Below are 13013 nucleotides of genomic sequence, written 5' to 3' on the forward strand. Positions count from 1 at the left end.
TAATGAAAATTGCATTAATTTGTGGTGGTAGGCAAAATGATAAAAGGTATTTTATTAGTTGGGTTAAAAATCAATTGAAATAAAATATATAATGTAAAGGGACATTTTCAGCAAATATATAATGAATTAAATAAGAATTTTTTTCTCTCTCTCGCCCTAACAAGTTTGGCTCAGTGGATAAAGCCTCGGCCTGCGACTGAAGGTTCCCAGGTTCGATTCCGGTTGCTGGCACATTCCCAATGAGGAGTGTGCAGGAGGCAGCTGATCAATGTTTCTCTCTCATCGATGTTTCTAACTCTCTACCCCCCTCCCTTCTTCTCTGTTAAAAATCAATAAAATATATTTAAGAAAAAAAAGAATTTTTTTCTCACTGTTCAAAAAGAATAGATAAAATTATTTGCTTAAAGTTAGAACTAAATGACTTGTAGACAGTTTAAAAATGAGTTTAACAGAATAGTATCTAGTAAGTTTGATCAACTATAAAACTGCATGAATATTGAATAAAATTTTAAAATTTACTTTTAGATGGGGAAATGATTAAGAAATTATTACTTTAGTTATTGTAAACTTTTCATAAAACTATCATGAAAAGACCAAAAAAAGGTATTTTTCAAAAATGGATGATCTCAATTGAGCTATGAAACATTTGCAGAATACAAGATTTTTAATAATAGCAACAATTAATTGATTAATTCTTTGAAGAAAATATAAGTATTTTTAACCACTAGTGAGACATGAGATAATAGTTTTTAAATAATACTTTATGTTTTATTTCCAGTATTATATGAAAATGCTGTCGAATTGCCTACATTATTGAACTTAAATCATAGACATATTTGAATCTTTAACATATGTCAAAATAATCTGAACTATTATTTTCTATCATCATGGATTGTGTCCCAGCTATGTCAGACAAAATTCTAGGTTTTTGGAATTTTGAAACAAGTAAATGAGTTCCCCTGTTTGCTTCATTCCACTCTTAGAAACACATTGAAAATTTTGTGCTCAATTTTCTAAAGAAAACTTAATGAAAAGTGTCATAGATATTTTTCAGTTGTTAAAATATTTTAGTATATGCATGCAAATGTATGTATCAACATCAGTTTGTGAAAATTTTGAAAGAAATAGACAATTAATTTAATTATCTTGTATTTATTGCGAATAATTGTTGTTTGAGTGGCAATGAGTTTCACACAGATTTATTCTACTGCATTGTCCAATTAAAGGTTTTGTTAGAGGAAAGTTTGGCAATATTCAATTACTTAAGACCAAATATGATTGATTTATACTTTCTCACCAATATCACAATGTACATAAATGAAGTAAAGTGAAGTTTCCATGGTAGGAAACAGTCTTATTTTGTTACAGAAGACGGAAGAAAAACCAAGCAACACTTAGAGAAATGAGTTACACTTTATTATTATTATGTGCGGGCCCAGAGAAAAATGTCTTTCAAATTCTGAGCAAACACATGGAGAAAGCTTTCCCTATTTATACTTTTTCCAGTTCTTTGTCTCCAAATTTGGAATGAGACTTCCGGACCTTCTGAGAAAGAAGGCCTGTGTGCTGGAAAGGGGCCAGGAGACCATATCTCAAGGCCTGGCCTGGTGCCAGCACTGACAACTCTGTCTGGGCATAGTTTATGGCCTCTCTAAAATGGGAGTAAACAGCTCTTGCAGGACCAGGCAATTAAAGGGGCAGAGACTAGACTATAGGCTAATAAGAATGTGTATTAGGTTAATGGCACAGGTTCAGATTGCTAGACCCCAAAAATGTCTCATTTTCCATATCAATTTGTAACCCACTATAGGTAGATACCAAAACATTTCTAGAAATTAAACTTTTTTACAATACAATTCTATAATAATGAAAGATATTTTTTCTAAAATATGGAGCAAATGTTCATTATAATTCACACTATTATGTAAATTGGCTGCAAAACTACTTTTCAGGAAAATTTAGAATGATTTACTGATATTGATAAACTTAGAGTTGATTTTAATTTATTGCAAATCCATTTGAATTTGATAATGCTATGAGCTGATACAAAAGTTAGTGAATTGATTTAACTATGTAAGAAATATTTTTGAAACTAATATGCTTTTGTTTTAAAGTAAAAAAAATTATAAAAATAGATGAAATCATTTTGTGTGGATATAAATTTAAAGCAAAATGATTCTTTGGCACTGATTCAGTTATTGCAAAATTTAAATATGGTTGGGACAGCCTGGGTATGTAAAGTTACTTTTTTAAATGTAAATTTATGAAATCTAAATATAGATCAAATATATCAATGAAAATTTGGCATTTTATTTTATTTTTTTAAATATATCTTATTGATTTTTTACAGAGAGGAAGGGAAAGATATAGAGAGCTAGAAACATCGATGAGAGAGAAACATCGATCAGCTGCCTCCTGCACAACCCCCACTGGGGATGTGCCCGCAACCCAGGTACATGCCCTTGACCGGAATCGAACCCGGGACCCCTCAGTCCGCAGGCCGACGCTCTATCCACTGAGCCAAACCGGTTTCGGCTTGGCATTTTATTTAAATAAAGTGCACATTAAAGTGGATTTCAAAGACTTGGTACTTTAAAAGAATTTTATGTTTTACTTCTTGTTGTAGAAATATTATATATCTATATATCTATTTATATCTATCTCTTTCTATCTACATATATATATCTGTGTATATGTATATGTATATGTATATGTATATGTATATGTATACCTATACCTATATCTATATATCTATATCTATATCTATATCTATATCTATATCTATATCTATATCTATATCTATATACTTGAGGCCCAGTGCACAAAATTCATGCAGAGGGAGGGGGGTATCCCTCAGCCCAGCCTCTGCCCTCTCCCATCTGGGACCCCTGTCAAAGTCTAGGACTGCTAGCTACCAACTGCTCGTCTGGCTGTCTGCCTGATTGCCCCTAACTGCTTCTGCCTGCCAGACTGGTCACCCCCTAACCACTCCCCTGCCAGCCTGATCAATGTCTAACTGCTCCCCTTCTGGCCCAATTGCCCCCAACTGCCCTCCCCTGCAGGCCTGCCCCCCCCCCAATTGACCTCCCCTGCAGGCCTGGTCCTCCTCAATTGCACTTCCCAGCCGGCCATCTTGTGTTCACATTGGGGAAGCCATCTTATGTGTTGGAGTGATGGTCAATTGGCATATTACCTCTTTATTATATAGGATAATTGTTGATAGTATTATAGATGTCTCCCATTTCTCCCCCTTTACCTGAGGTAGAAATATTTTTAATACATTGGTTTTGCCCTAACTGGTTGCTCAGTGGATAGAGCATCGGCCTGCGGACTGAAAGTTCCCAGGTTTGATTCCGGTCAAGAGCATGTACCTTGTTGTGGGCAGATCCCCAGTAGAGGGTGTTCAGGAGACAGCTGGTCGATGTTTCTCTCACATCGATGTTTCTGACTCTCTATCCCTCTCCCTTTCTCTCTGTAAAAAAATCAATAAAAATATATAAAAAATATATACATGTTTTTAGATGGATAAATGATTAAGAAATTATTAATTTAGTTATTTTAAACCTTTAAAATAATGTATATAATACAACGTACTCAAAGTAATTTTAAAAGGATATATGTTGCTCAGATTATACTTCCCTTGGACAATGCTTTTCTTTAAACTTTATTGTTCCAAGTATTACAAATGTTCCCATTTTTTCCCCATTAATCCAACCCCACTTCTACCCCTCCGCCCCCAGGCCTTCCCCACACTAATTTTTGTCAATGGGTTATGTATATATGCAGTGTGAACTAAAATCTTATATGAAATATTCCAATAATATTCACAGATATTTTGAACTGGAAATTATTCCCACGACACCAGAAATCCAGAAAGATGTGACACATTTTGTGTTTATTTTGTAATTGCCTGGCTCAATAATCATGTATACTTTTAGGTTAAAATAAATGTGAAGACTATATTAAGTTTAAATAAATTAAATTTTAAAAATTATGTAAGAACATAAAGGATGAAATTATGTAACTTAGCCCAAAAGAAGGCAAATGGTGAGTTATATAGATTTTCTCATTTTTTCCACTGTTTTAATGAAGAGGACTAGTCTGAATAAGTCTCCATAATTATGCATATAAACCAAGAATAGAAGAAATAGTGTTTGCTACAGTAAATTTTCTCATTTTTTTAAAAAATGTCTGCATATTGAAAAGCAATTTTATTAAGTTTCAGTTAGAATTCTTTCAAATCCTTAAGAATTTTTTGCCTTTTTAAATATCATCTGAAGCCAAATTTTACTAGCTTGTTTTGAAATTATGTATATTTTCTAAATAAACTTGCATTATAACATGTTTATTTTTATTCTGTTATTTTCTGTTTCTTAGTTATGTGAAAAGAAATAAAGGCTTTTCTTAAATTTAACTTTATTGTTGAAAGTATTACAGATGTTCCCTTTTTATCCCCATTGACCCCTTCTAACCTGCCCCGACCCTCAGCTCCAGGCCTTCACCACATTATTATCTGTGTCCATTGGTTGTGCATATATGCCTATATATTCTTTGGTTAATCTCTTCCCACCCACCCCTGCTTTCTCTCTGAGATTCATCAATCTATTCTGTTTTTATGTCTCTGTATCCATTTTGTTCATTAGTTTATTTTGTTCATTAGATTCCACATATAAGAGAGATAATGTGATATTTGTCTTTCTCTGTCTGGCTTACTTCACCTAGAAAGATCTCTCCATACTACCTCAAAGAGTAAGAGATCCTTCTTTCTTACTGTTGCATAGTATTCCATGGTGTAAATGTACCACAGCTACTATATCCATTCATCTACTGATAGGCACTTGGGCTGTTTCTCTTCTGATTTTAGCTATTGTTAACTGAGTTGCTAAGAACATAGGGGTACATATATTCTTTCTGATTGGTGTCTCAGGTTTCAGTGGGTCAAATGGAAGTTCCATATTTAATATTTTGAGAAAATTCCATACAGTTTTCCATGATGGCTGCACCTATCTGCATTCCCACCAGCAGTGTACTAGGGTTCCCAAGAAAAGCTTTTTTAATTTACTATCTCATGTGACAAGAATGGAGGAATTAAGGCTGCAAGAGACAAGCAATGATCTTTCATCTATGTAAAAATAAACTAGGTAGCTCACTTTTATACTATTTCTATATGAACTCTTTGTAGAGAATGTCAGTGCTTAGATGAAATTCGCAAGTGCTTATCAGAATTGTTCAATGCTCACTTTAGTATCCTTAGGAGTCACTATAATTCTACCATTGACAGCATAACATAAAAATTCCTCATGAGGCACACAGATTCTCACTAAATTCAGTTCGAATTTGTCCCCAGAATTTCAATCAATGCAGTTTTATTTTAATAAATTATATTTAAAAGTTTTATATATATGTATACATACATATATATACATATATATACATATATTCACACATATCCTATATAATAAAAGCCTAATATGCTAAGTGTCTGGTCATCTGGTCATCCATTCAACCAATCAAAGCATAATATGCTAATGATATGCTAAGGCCACTCAACCACTCACTATGACGTGCACTGACCACCAGGGCAGACGCTCTGACACATAGGCTAGCTTGCTGCTGGAGTCTAGCCATTCAGGACTGAGCGAGATGGGCTGGACAGATCCTGGACACGTGCAGTTTCTCCCCGGCTGGTCAACGTCCCACATCCCTCTCTGGCCCTGATTGTGCAGCAGTGGGGTCCCTCAGCCTGGCCTGCATCCTCTCACAATTTGGGACGCCTTGGAGGATGTCGGAGAGCCGGTTTTGGCCCAATCCCACAGGGCAGGCCGAGGGACTCCACTGGTGCATGAATTCATGCACCAGGCCTCTAGTATATGTATATATGTAATAGGGCAATATAATCTTTATAGTAAAGCAAAACAATGATTCAACAAATATAATTTTAACATGGAATACAATATTTTTTCCTTATTTGTCTATTTTAAATTTAAAAATTTAATTTGAGAGAAAAAAAGAATCAACACTAAAATTGATAGAGTCTTAAGCATTGCTGAAAAAGGCTTCAAGATTTCAGTATGAATTTATATCTTCAAAGTGAGAATAAATTTAATTTATATCACTTCCCCTCTTGTTAAAATATTTGTCAAAAAATATAGGATATTTTGATGACCTCTCTTCATATTATTCACCTGAAGTATTAATTTATATATATTTTCACCTGTGGTAATATTTTTAAATTATGGAAAAATAATGTTTTACTTCAAAAGTCATATTACTACCTAGAAGTAGTACTTTGTGGGAGGCTATCGAGGAACATAGAAAACTCAACATTTATTTCTTATTAAATTTTTTTCCAGAATAGTTTTGGTAATCATAATCTCATGTTAAATTATTGTTATAGTAGATATAATTCATATAAATATGTATTCTCATAATACTATTTTTAACATAATTTATAATAGAAACAATAATGTCATGGTCAATTCTAATTATCCATTAATATCAATTTCACCTTATGAATATTATAAGAGCTTTTGAGGTTATTTTTTGAAGTACAAGGATAACTAGCTACTTGTCCCTCTCTCAAGGCTGTGTTTGAGTGTGTGTGTGTGTGTGTGTGTGTGTGAATATCTATGTCCCTACCATTTTTGTTATAAACCTGATGGGCAGAAAATCATTATTTTCCAGATACAAAATCTCAGCAACACAAAACTTGGAATACAAGTGACTTAGAAACATAAATATTCCATGCGTTAAAAGAAGAAGTTAGACTCAACAGTTAGATGATCACTGCAAGGGTCTGAGTTCAAAAGTTGTAGAAAAATCTACCATTTTTCACTCATTGAAAGAACCAGGATATTCAATTGTGCAGAAGTACACAAAATCACAAAATCCTGATATCAGGGGATTTTTCAGTATCAGATTAGACAGAGCTTAACTCAAGAAGCATCCACCACTGTAGTCTGGGTGAAAAGGAGTTACAAAGAGGAATAGAATATTAGGGAATCTATGGGGTATTAAAGACTCAAATTAATTTTGCAGATTGTATCAGTGAAGAAATAAAGATTGCATAGGCATCTCCCAATGGATAGCTCGAATGCAAATTAAGTGCATTCATATGTAAATATAATAACATAAGTTAATAAAAAATATTGAAATGGTGACACAACCAGCATTCATAAAGTGGCATATAGGAGGTGCTCAATAAATGTAGATCAATTTACCACTGTTATGACCATCATAATATGATAAAACTCTAATACTATATATTGGTGGTTTACTGTTAGGCAGAATAATGGCTTCCCAAATATGTCTTCATCATATTCCTCACAACCTGTGAATATGATATGTTAGACAACAGAGAACTGAGTTTATAAATAGAATTAACTAATCTTATAAAGGGAGATTATCCTAGATTATCTGGTGGGCACAGTGTAATCACAAAGGTCCTTAAAGTGGAACAGGGAAGAAGAAGATTCAGTGTCAGAGTGATGTAATATAGACTTGATTGGCCATTGCTGACTTCCATACAAGGGGTTCACAGTCCAAGGGGTGGGGGCAGTCCCTGGAAGCCGGAAAGGCAAGGAAGCAGATTCTCTCCTAGAGCCTCCAGAGAGAAGTGTAACCAGGTGGACATCTTGATTTTAGCCCAGTGAGATCCATTTCCAATTTCTGAACTCCAGAACTCTAAATAACACATATGTTGTATTAAACCTCTAAATTATTGGTAATTTGTTATACCAGCAACAGGAAATGGATGCAATTGTCCATCAGTCATTCCATTTCCACTTTTGTGGTGTTTTTTTTAAATTTCTGGTGATCTCTAACTCTTACTTTAGAAACTAAAAATATAAAGCATTTAGCATTCCATGAACTCTTTGAGCTTGGGTATTAGTATTGACCCATTTTTTGATCAATGATACTTGAAAAATGAAATTAAAATAACAATCTATGAGAAGGTTATTTTCTAAGAAAAGAGATGCTAAGGGGAATGACAGGCATCTTTGGTTGGATGTGGTGCTGTGTATATGTGATGTCTGGAAATGACAACTAAGGATGTGGAAGCAGAAACATAAAAGAACTTTACTAAAAGACTTCTTATGAGAGACAATTTTATGCTCTTACCCCTTAACTCATTTTTTCTTTGATACACTGTTCCTTGCCACTAAACTTAATTCAACTGATAAATAGTCATTTACTAGAAATCTGTATTAAATGTCTTTAGAATTCAATTATCTGAAAAACCAATCTTGAGATACTACAAAAAAGGAGATGTTAGTCTTCCATGATTGTATTTTAATGAGTCATTTTTGAACACTGATTTTCATAAGAAATTCACAAATTTTTAATACTTTGTCTTAAAACCTTGCAATGGAATTATTATTAGATTATCTTATCAACTGGATTATAGATTTAATGTTCTTGTTTGAACATTAAATATTTAATAATATTCTCCCTGACATTATATCCTTATGATTCTTCAATGTTTTCTGTATTAGGTATCATATTTTCAATTTTTTTATTTTCTGCAATATAATTTGATGAGGCAAGATACCTGAATGAGTTTGTGATCATTGAGAAACTTGCTAATTATATTTATTCATTAATGGTTTCAAAAGAGAAAGCTTGTGTGTATAAATGAGAATGTTGACAAGAATCTACATTCAAGTTTGTATTTTTGTAAGATTGGGTGGGAAGATTTTATTTTAAGCATCATGTATTTAAAGTTCTATGGTTTAAGAAGAGAATTACCTGCAGTAGAGAATCCCTGCTAATTTTTTTAGAGTGGAGTTAATCAAATTTGATATAAGAAAAATTCCCAATTACACCATTCCAGATGAAACAAAAATTCTGCATAAAAGAAACTGAGATTTTAAATGTGGTACTTTGTATCGTCAAATTTGTGCTTAGAATTACTGTAGAGCTCGAGTTAAACTATCTTCTTGACCAATAATATAAGCAAATCTAGTTACACTCAGCCACAGGTAGTTATCTAGGGAGACCATCTAAAGGGAGGGATGGGAGTCCCATCTGTTTAAGGACTGGCTGCCAGTGATAACAAAAGATAGGGAAAATCCATCATTCTAAGTGGGGGATCAATGGCTGAGAGCATAATGTAAAAAAAAACAAGAGTGTGTTATTTTGTATTGGGGAAAAGTCAGAACAATATTGACCTTCTCTAAGTCATTTAGAATTGGATTTAGGGAGACAGTTTTTATTGAGTGCTCCATGGAACTTGTTAAAGTCTTTCAAACAGCAGTAAGACAAGGCACTTTTAGTCTCTACCTATCATTAAAAATAAAGGCCCAGCCAATGTGGCTCAGTGGTTGAGCATTGACCTATGAACCAGGAGGTCACAGTTCAATTCCTGGTCAAGACACATGCCTCGGGTGTGGGCTCCACCCCCAGTGAGGGTTGTGCAGGACGCAGTCAATCAGTGATCCTCTTATCATTGATTTCCCATCTCTCACTCCCTTTCCCTTTCCCTCTTCAGAGAAAAAGAAAAATGTCAATGTTGTGTGACTCTCAAATTTCTCCTCTGGTATCGTTTAAGGTAAAACACACAGCCCACGATTAATACTCAAACACATTTTTCTCCCATCAAACAGATGGTCTGTGCACTTGAATAGACTATAGTCTAGTCAATTATGGAATCATAGATTAGTAAATTAGGAAGGTACTCAAAATATCATTTGTAAAATCTATTAAAATGAAATATGACCTAAAAAAGTTCAGTGACTACTTGCATGATTAAACAAACAAAAATGGCAGGCCACCGATAAACAAACATATAACTAGAAACAGATATTTTTAATTTAGCATATTGCTCTCCTATGATGCCATTCCAATTATGCATTTATTAAGTAAATGTACATTTGGGAATATATAGTTAGCATGAATCAAATAATAACAAAGTATTGAAGTAAAGTCCACTTGTTTAAAATATAGTGAATTAATACCCAATATTCATTTCTCCTCTTGCAATACTGGTTAGGCTGAAGATTAAAAAATTCCTCAGAATTTTTTGCAATTAACATTACATATGTTTCTTTTTAATGTCACATGCAATAAATCTTAATATTTCAAGAAAAAACAATATTAAATATAATAATGTTACATGCAATAATCAAAATCTCAAGAAAAATGGTTTTAAATATGATAATGTTACATGCAATAAACACCAATTATTCAGGAAAAATGATCCTATGTAATAAAAGGCTAATATGCAAATAGACCAAACAGCAGAACAACCGGAACAACCAAACAACCAGTCGCTATGACATGTGCTGACCACCAGGGGGCCCGCATGGCCATGATGGGCATCAGCTGCAGTGGGATGGTGGAGCAGGTGAGCGGGGGTGCCAGCCTAAAGTGTGGCACCAGTCGTTGTCATTAGGGCAAGCCTCTGGTGGTTACTGAAAATTCTTTGCTCCCGTGTGCCATGGTCCCGCCTGGTGCTTGCACCTGCTGCTGGCAGTGGCCCCGCTTGCACCTGCTGCCAGTGTCAGAGCTGCTGTTCACACCTACTGCTGGCATCCAGCGCTGGCCCCGAGCTCTCAGTGCTGCCAGCGGGTGCAAGCCACGCCTGCCAGCCCCAATTGCCCCTCAGGGCTTCACCACCTCCCCCTGCTCCTGAGGGGAGATCAGGGCTGGCAGCTGCTGCTCACATATGCTGCTGGCAATGGCCCCCAGGCAATTGTCCTCAGGTGTGGCGAGAGGTTTTTTCAACAGGGTGGGACAGTTGCTTCTGCCTGGAGGCTAATTTTACTTTTAACCTCTTAAGTGGCCTCAAGGCAAGGTATTTTCCAGTAGGGTGTATCGACTATCTTCCTCCCAGGCAAGGCAGATGTCTGTGTGGGAAAGATGTCTTTTGCTGTGTGAGGGGATGACTCAGCCCAGGAAACTTGGGGAGTCTGCCTTCTGAGCTCTATCCCCTGAGACTCCAGTTCTGGATTCTGCTCTCACAGCTTCAGTCCACTTCATCCTCCCTCTGCCAGAGCACAAGGTGGGTGGCTCCACAGGGAATTTTTGTGCATTGGTCCTTTAAGAGGGTGCCCAAACTTTTAGCTGCCACTCCCTAGCAGACTGCACCCACTGCTTTTCACAGCTGGATGTTATGTGGGTACCCTCCTCAGTTTGGTGCTCTCTGCCGGGGAGCCCAGCTTCAGGGTTAGATCCCCAAGTTCTCAGTGACATCCCCCCATAGCTGAGATATCTCTCCGGGACTTCAGTTGCCCTCTGTGGGTGCCCAGCCAGCCCTTCCGTTCCTCCGCCCCTCCGCCCCTCCTACCAGTCTCTATGTGGTCTCTACTGTGGTCCTTGGGTATCAGGGTTCTCTCCTGTGAGTTTTCTGTTGATTATTCAGGAAGCCTTTCTGTATTTCAGTTGTAATTTCAGCTTGTTCCTGGGAGCACGTCTGTGCAGCATCCTCCTACTCTGCCGCCATTTTTAATCTTTTCCCCACATATGTTTTTAAAGCTCAGCCAATTTCATGAACTCCTGCATGTTCTGGAAGTTGAAAATAAGTCAAATGATGTCATTTTGCAAGCTGCATCATGGAAGCCTTGGGTTTTTCTCTGGAAGCATTAGCCATGGTCTTTGTATCCGTCCCTGTCTGTTAAGATGCTGACTTCAATTTTGTTTGGATCATACAGAGTCCAAATCTAGAGCCAATAATTGTGGTAGGATCTTCCTCATGCCTAAGGTATTCTAGTGGTCAGCATGTACATTGGTTCCCTTTAATTGTGGCACAGTTAGCTTCTCTAGCCTTCTAGTTTAGTTTTATTTTCTGACACAGCACACCTGGATTTCCAAACAGTGGGAAGTCTTTTCTTCCTACCACCTAACAATTTAGTAAGCACATATTTTCCATTATTCAGTCTATTTCTCTTTCTCTGCTTGAAGATGTCAGTTTGTAATTTTTAATTTTTTTTATTTTTATGTATTTACTTTTTTACCTACAACTGAAGACTGACTGGTAAAAAATAGTTTGCTATATCCAATGTTCACTAAAATATTAAAATAAAAGGGTATGGATTAAGACTTGAATATTAGAAAAAGGTTTCATAAAGGAAATACATTTAAAATTAGGCACAGAAAGAGCTAAGATTGTGCTAACCTAAGGAATGAGACAACGCCAGCTCAAATGTGAGAAGTAACCTAAATTTCTGGCAGGAGGAATGAACTTGCATGCCTCTAATTTTCAACCATGTATTGAATGCCTATCATTTGCCAACTAGAGTGAATACAGCCAGTTTGAATTGCTGTAAACACTGGCTTTAATAAAGTGGAGACTATATTTGGGAGAAATGATAAAATACAGATGAATTAATAGGAGGGAGTTAAAATACAGAAGGCCTTAGAAAAGGGAAGCTGATGAAAGAAATAGTCTTTAAAGAGTTTTGTAAAGAGAGTGACATGATAAAAACAATGTTTAAAGCACTGCATGGGCATCAATATATAAGACAGCAGTGAAGCTGAACTAGAGGGATATTAAGATTAATGATGCTGGAAAGGGAGGCATGAATACATGATCAAGGTTTTATAGCAGAGGGATTTGTTTTTTAGTGAGCCATTAACTTCAGAAGATAAACATTAATAAAGGTTCTCCTATAAGGCTCTAATAGAGATGTGATCACGTAAATGATAGTAACTTCCATCCTCATTCCAAACCACAGTGTTTTTTGAGGATAGAAAGTGCTCTGTCTTCCTCTTGCCCCCAAAGTTCTCCATTTTCGTAGTGCCTCTAATTATTTTCTGAAGCACACCTTGGCTTCTCACAGACAATTTTGAAATCATCAAAAATCTGGATGGTAGGAATCTGTCCTAAGTTCTAAGATAGCAGCATGAGCTCAGCCTGAAAATCTTTGGCCCGATGCATAACTGATGCTGAGTTAGTTTCCCATCTGGATAGACAAAACAGGATGTATCTAGCTGCTATTGCCCTTTGCTACTTGATCCCCAGCCTCTCGCTTCGAACAAACCACACACCAACACCCACACAACCACTCCTCTAT

This window comes from Myotis davidii, unplaced genomic scaffold, assembly GCF_000327345.1.
Source record: "Myotis davidii unplaced genomic scaffold, ASM32734v1 scaffold1046, whole genome shotgun sequence".
Lineage (NCBI taxonomy): Eukaryota > Metazoa > Chordata > Mammalia > Chiroptera > Vespertilionidae > Myotis > Myotis davidii.